Raw genomic sequence first — 7,088 nt, 5'->3', positions numbered from 1 at the left:
TTCAGCTAAAGAGAACCGAACCGAAGCAAAATTTTCGGGTATTTAGTAAATGGAACCGTCGGGTCCAAATATAATTATGGAATCGTTCGGGTTCAGTTCTGTTCGGTTCGATTCTGTACTAGAATTAAATTTTTTAACATTTATAACTACATTATATAAATACAACTAATGACACATTTAATGGTTTTAAAATGTCAGAGACTCGTAGACTACCTTGTTCAAATGATCGCTACGGTCAAAATTTCGGTTGGCGGAGGTCAGAGCTTCGATCGGAGGTCACAACATCGGTCGACGATTGTATAGGTTTTGGAATGTCAGCGAGGCTGCGAGAGTCGAAACAGCGTTATGCACTTTAGTGTAGGTATTTAGGGTTATTTAGTGGGTTGGATCTTGTTGAGCTAAGAAATGAGACAATAAAATGGGTAATTGGGCCAAAAATTAAAAAATTAGAAATGAAACAAATTATTGGGCCAAAAGTTTGGATTTAGAAATTGTTAAGTTGTTAATTTGTTTAGAAAAAATTAAAATTAAAATAATTTGATTTATTCAATATAAAAAATTTTAGAAAGATTCGGTTCTTATTCGGTTCTTCAGTTCTTGGTCTAGAACCGAGAACCGAACCGTACCCATCGGTTCTTAATTCAGATATTCGTTCGGGTATTTAATTTGACAAGAACCTTCGGGTTCGGTTCAGGAGATTTGCCCAACCCTAGTTAAAATCACCTCAAGTGTACGGTTCGTTAACAAATAATAAAATGGATTTTTAGAGTCCGAATATCGTTCCACAGAGATTAAGTAGTTCAATTTTACCTAGTGTAGCCTTAACCGAAACAAAATTACTCAATATGAATATCTACCTAAATAAACCCTAATTTTAGAAAGAAAACACTAATTTTTTGAAAACCCTAATGATGCAAAATTGAAGATTGGAATGAATTCAAATATGCAAAATGATACTTTAATGAATTAAAATGCAAATTATATGTTAGAGTGCAAATTGGTTGTATTCAACGAAAATTATAAACACTAGGATCACGATTTCTCATGCAATTATCACATTAACCATAATTTCACCATGTGACAATACACTTAAATTATTGACGAATCGTGCTCCTAATCTATCCAATACTCTCTCTCAAGATGTATCGAATTTATTTTTACATACCACTGACCTATATTTCTATGACAAGTGTATATATAAAAATGCATACAATCTTGTGAATACTTAAAAATTCGTGTAGGGCATAGCGGTATATTTCTATCCCCTATCAGACCCTAAAATGATTTATATTATGTCGAACCTATTCCAATTCTCTCGACTGCAAGAATAAGCTACCTAAACTCACACAATTACAAGCCTTTAATTGCGGGAACAAAAATTGCATATAAATCATTCAAAACAATCAAAATGTGTCTTTAATGTCAAATTGTAAAACTAGGAAATTAAAGATCAAATCACATGGTACATCGATCTCCTAGTACATGAAAATCTAATCTAGCATTGATAAACTATAAGAATACATCAGATCTTGAAGAAAGAACATCACCGGATTATGAATACTTGATAAATCTTGAAAATTCTCGTGTAACTCTTCGTTACTTGCACTCAAAATCCTCTCCAATATGTGGTTTCATGCCTCCCAATGCGTTCTTCTCTTGTTTCTGACGGATTTGGGTATTTATATCGCGTGTAGATTAGGTTTCCATAAGAATTTTCTCGCGAATAGGAAACTGCAGAATCGGCCCCCAGAATATACCTATGCGACCGCATAGGCTTATGAAAATTGGCATTTTAATTCCCTTCCTTGGTATTCACGACCGCATAGGAGTTTCTACTATGCGACCGCATAGTAGAACAGACTTTCAAGTTATGTCATGTTGGTCCTCAAACTTCATTCCTCCACTTCTTGACCTCCTCTCATGTTTCTAGTTGTTCCAATGTTCCATTATTATCTCCAGTAGGTACTTTGCTCGATCAATTGCTTGATGTGTCCATCGGATCAACTTTCAGATAATTACACTTTGGTCCCTGAACTTTCATTTTGATTCATTTTGGTCCTTTTTGATTCTTTTTCTTGTGAATTCCATTAAGTCCATCATTATACCCTACAATCCAACAATTGAACGAATTTAAACCACAATTTAATTATTTTTCTCGTAATTTAGTCATTTTTGTGCATTAAATAAGTGCACAAAAGCGCACTTACTAGAAATTAATGAATGTCTGCAGGGACACACTGGTTGAAATGTCAAGTTACTGTAAAATGCGCTCGAGATACTTAAGGAATTCTGTAGCACCATTCTTGTCAACAATTTTTGAGTACATTGCAAGGAGCTACAATTTTCCCTTAATGAATTCACATACAATACTTTGTTTTATGTTTAAATTTATGGATTCAAAAATTTATAATGAAATTATTATCAATTTTATGCAATCCCAAAAATCTGTTCACAAGAGTCATCTTCAATTTTCCTTGTCAGTTTGCCTCTGTGTGTGTGTGTGTGTGTGTATATAAGTGTTAGTGTGTGTATAAAACCTATAGCAATGGCCAAAACATGTTACATAAAATAAGGATGAAAGCAAAGACAACAGGCACAAAATGTTGCCAAAAGGTGAATTATAGACAACATTTAGGAAACGTTAGAAATAAGCTAAATACAACAGTAAAAAAATGTTGTACAAAAGAAAATGACAACATTCATAGAGCATTGAACACCAGTTAATGTATGTTTAAAAAAAACAAAAGACAACATTGTCGTATCCTTCCATTCTATGACAACATCAAAGCCCATAACGTATTCCCGAATACTATGAAAGGTCTTTCGTAACTTTTTTGCCTAATGTGAAAGTTGTAATGCCTGCAAGAATATCGGGTTCCAATTGTCATTATAAGTGAAAAATGTATAGATTTCTACAAATTTATTTCTATAATGAAGGTGAGATTACTATTGACATGTTTGATAAAATGGATAAGATCATCCAGGATAGAATTAGTGAAAAATCTTTAGTATGATGTACTAAACATGACAGATATTTGATGGTTGGTTGGTGGGGGGGTTGGAGTGGGGTGGGTGGTTTGGGGATAGTTCAATTTATTTTAGAAGCCCTTGATGCAAATGAAGCTAGTGAAGGAAGAAGAAACTTGAACCCTAATGAAAATTTTGAAAGCATCATAGATGCCCCTATTAAGCTCCAATACACATCTCAATCATGACTATATGAAAAGGAAGACCTCGGGTGCACAGACCCCGTAAACCAAGCTTGTTTATAGCCTGAATACTGGAAAAACATAAAAATCCATACTTTAGGTTTATAGTTTGTCATTTCAAGTTTATAGTTTCATTGTCAAATGACAAACTTTAAACAAGATTTTGAAGAAAAAGAATGCACAAATTTAGATTTTGAAATGCAAAGGAGAGGAAAAATAAGAACATCACAATATGTCAAAACTTGTATATATAAATTGATATAGTGAAATCTATTTGTAGGTTTTTATGCAACTCTTCATGTGGCTTTTTGGCTAGAATTTGAATTAGCATACTAATTAAAACCATATACAATTGTCCAAACGGTAAAAAAAAATAAAAGAAATAAGGAGTCATTAGATTTCAAGGTTCTGCATGAGCGAAACTTGACAGTAAATTGAGCATATTTCGGCATTCCTTTTGTGTGATGCTTGTTCCTTTCATTTCCTCATAGATTATCACCTAGCATCACAGACCATATCTTCATTTCCTCAATGATCCTACATGCTATAATCTGGACCAGACCTGAAACTATTTTACTAAAAGCAGAACAACTTTGGTGCCACTTGTTAGAAACATGGAGGTTATATGACACAATATAAAGTACATGATCACAAAAACAAGAACAAGATTAAAGTAATAAGAGAAATTGGCAGAGGAACATAGTAATTTTATTAATTGACAATTAATGGAGAGAAAAATACAATTTCAACAATCTTAGCAATACCTAAACTGAATTGAGAATCTAATATTTATTGGGGATATGTCAAAATCTTTGAAGTAGCCTAAAAGATGAAAACTATGTCAAAATATGCATAAAACTAATGTAAAGCTAAAAATTCCGATGGAGTTGTCGCTCAAGCACCATCTAGCAACAGGAGAGTGATAGTCCACTCAACGACAAGCAGGCCGCAGCTCGTTGTTCCTTCTACTACTCGAGCGGCCAGCTAATGCTAGGCTAGTGAAAATTAGACAACGTTTCTTTTCGGTCCACAATTTTGATCTCTCCATGACCAGTTTAATTAGGACTCCAATATCTACAAGAATTTGGGTCACATTATAACAAATCTCCACTTTGATTATGCAACGAACGAAGCTCTAAAATATTTCTCCACTTGGAAAAATAAGTTCGACTACAGTGAAATAGATTGAACTCTTCAACAAGAACCAAACTTTTTCACCTCACAAAAAATTACTCTTCCTCTTTTGCACTATCCATAAACGATTACTCAAACGAAAACACTAGGTTCTCAAAATTCCTACAAGGAATTCAAATTTATAAAATAGGGTCAAAGCACATCCTATAACAGAATCAGCTCTAAACGCTTTAACTAATTGCCCCTCACTAGTCTCGACACCTTCGAAACCATAAAAACGTACGCAACCAGATCAGCATCCTCGTACATATCCTCAATGGGTCATTCCTAGCAGTTGAACACGTTGACACTATAAACAATGGTAGTAAAGTGAAATTACTCATATCCGCCAGACACATCTGAGTAGTGTTCCTCCATAATGACCCAGAGCCAACTTCCAAAGGTACTGTACAAAACTGTATATCCACCACAATACTAAACCTGTGTTGATGTTTTTCACCGATTCTACGCGACCTTGTAAGATGTATAATTGGGACCTCTTCCACCCTTCCAGTACCATATGGATACCCTTATAGTCCTTCAAAACTTCTCTAGATAACTCAAAAAAGAACAGATCAAAAAGTCTTTTTCAGAACAGTTCAAGATCGAAAAGATCCAACACTAGTTTTCATCAAAAGTTTTGAAAAACACTAAATCTTTGAAAAAAATCCAACCAAAGGTTGGATCGAAGAACAATTTCACTAGGAGAAAACCTTTGAAGATGATTTATTCAAGAAATCATTAAAAAATTTGAAGAGTTTCTAGACCCCTAAAAAAAATGTAAGCTAGGGTTTTAGAAAAAATCAAACCCTAACCATCAGTGGACAAAATTTCTCTGCTCTGATACCACTTGTTGGTATCAAAATCGAATTCACAAAGAATTTTAACAATCATTTGCAGAAAGTAACTGAACATGAAGAATTTTCGCCATAAAGGCCCGGGTGTTCAGCTTCAAGCCTACTCACCTATTGAGCATCCATAAGTAGATTACGCTCAATTCTACTAAGAAATCACCAAGAACCAGTACAAATGTATGAAGAGATTTTTCAGTTTCCTCTTGCCTCTCTTTCAAAACACAAAGACAACGTAATCGTTACAATTTTCTCTCACTAATCATTTACCAAAAACCATCAAAACCAACACTCAAGAGATTTAAAGAGAAAGACATCAAGATTGTAGAAAATAGAGCAAAACGAGAATCCTAGAACAGCACACATGAAAACTCAATCGTTATGAGAGAGAGAGAGAGGGGGGGGGGCTTTATATATTCCAAGTGTAACCACAGATTCAACGGCCACAATTCTAGTAGACGAAGGGTCTAGATCAAAAGTTTCTCTAGTGGACAAGGTCGTGTTCTAGGAACACGATTTGGTAATAGATGATCAAAGGGCCAAATATAATCATCAATCGGCCCAAGTAAAAACAGCCCAACACTAGAAACTAGAGCGCAATGAATGGTGAAGCATCAAGTCCAACTCCAACAAATATATTGTAAAGAGTTAAGATAACAATTATACTCGAATGTTCTACTAGAGCTAAATGAAAAAAAAATTAACTATTTTAAAAGCCGTAAAATATTATTATTAACCATACATGGCGTCAAGATATACTAAATATCTTACCAATCAAATTAAAATCTTTTGAAGAATTTGCAATAATTGCTGTCTAAAATGTAGCAACCGTTAAATGCTGCAAAAATGTAAGAAATCACTTATCAAATTGAAAATAGACAGATAGAGTATGAATCCGCTTGCTATTTTTATAATCTAAAAAATACAAAAAAATCAATAAAATTACATTTAGTGAAACGTAAAATGTTAATTACATTGTTATTCTAAAATTTAAAATTGATCTCTCCTTGACCAACTGGATTCTTTGTTTAAACCCTAGGTCTGAATCTGTTTAGAACAAAACCATATGTACCGAAGGGGGGTTATCGAAGTGTGTCCCCCACCCCCTACAAACACCCGGGCCCCACGTGTATTTAATAATGTCGAGCCGTGGTCCCCACCTTGATGATGTGAGTGGGGATGTAAACGATTGTGTAAATGATTATGTGTATGTAGCACGGTCCATCTGTTTATTGTTCTTCCTACGTTTTCAAATGAGTCCTCAGTGCTTTTGGCTACATACACGGGGAGATCGGTGAGACTTGAGATTTTTCGGTTCGATTTAATTAGTTTGGACGCTATCTCTCGACTAGCGAGTTTAATTTAGTAGAAGATTCTTGTAAATATATCATTAGACGCATGAAATTTCGGATTGGGGACAAGATTTGATTTTTTTTTTAATTATTTGAGTGAATGGTCTAGCATTCTCAATTTTCTAACTGGTTAACATTTTCTATTGTTCTATTTGTTGGAGCTGAGGCCTAACTCCCTTCGTAAGTCTATAGTTTTGTGTTATTGATAAACTGTGACCCATCTATTGTTTTAATTTTAAAAAATGAGTCATTGATGAAAGTATTATGCCATTTTAGCACAAAAAATGGTTGACATATTTCAAGACATAATCAATTTTGGCAAAATCTGATTGAATGAAAATGTTGACTGTATTTTAGATAGTTTAATGATAAAATGTCATGTAATATTATGTCAACTTTTCTGTCAAACTCTTCTGACAATATATCATGATTGTTGATGAAAATATAGATTTCAATAATAATTTTTTATTTTACATTTTGCAGTCCCTTAAATCATAAATTGA

The sequence above is a fragment of the Olea europaea genome, unplaced genomic scaffold (genome assembly GCF_002742605.1).
Source record: "Olea europaea var. sylvestris unplaced genomic scaffold, O_europaea_v1 scaffold1735, whole genome shotgun sequence".
NCBI lineage: Eukaryota > Viridiplantae > Streptophyta > Magnoliopsida > Lamiales > Oleaceae > Olea > Olea europaea.
This window is presented reverse-complemented; position numbering follows the sequence as displayed.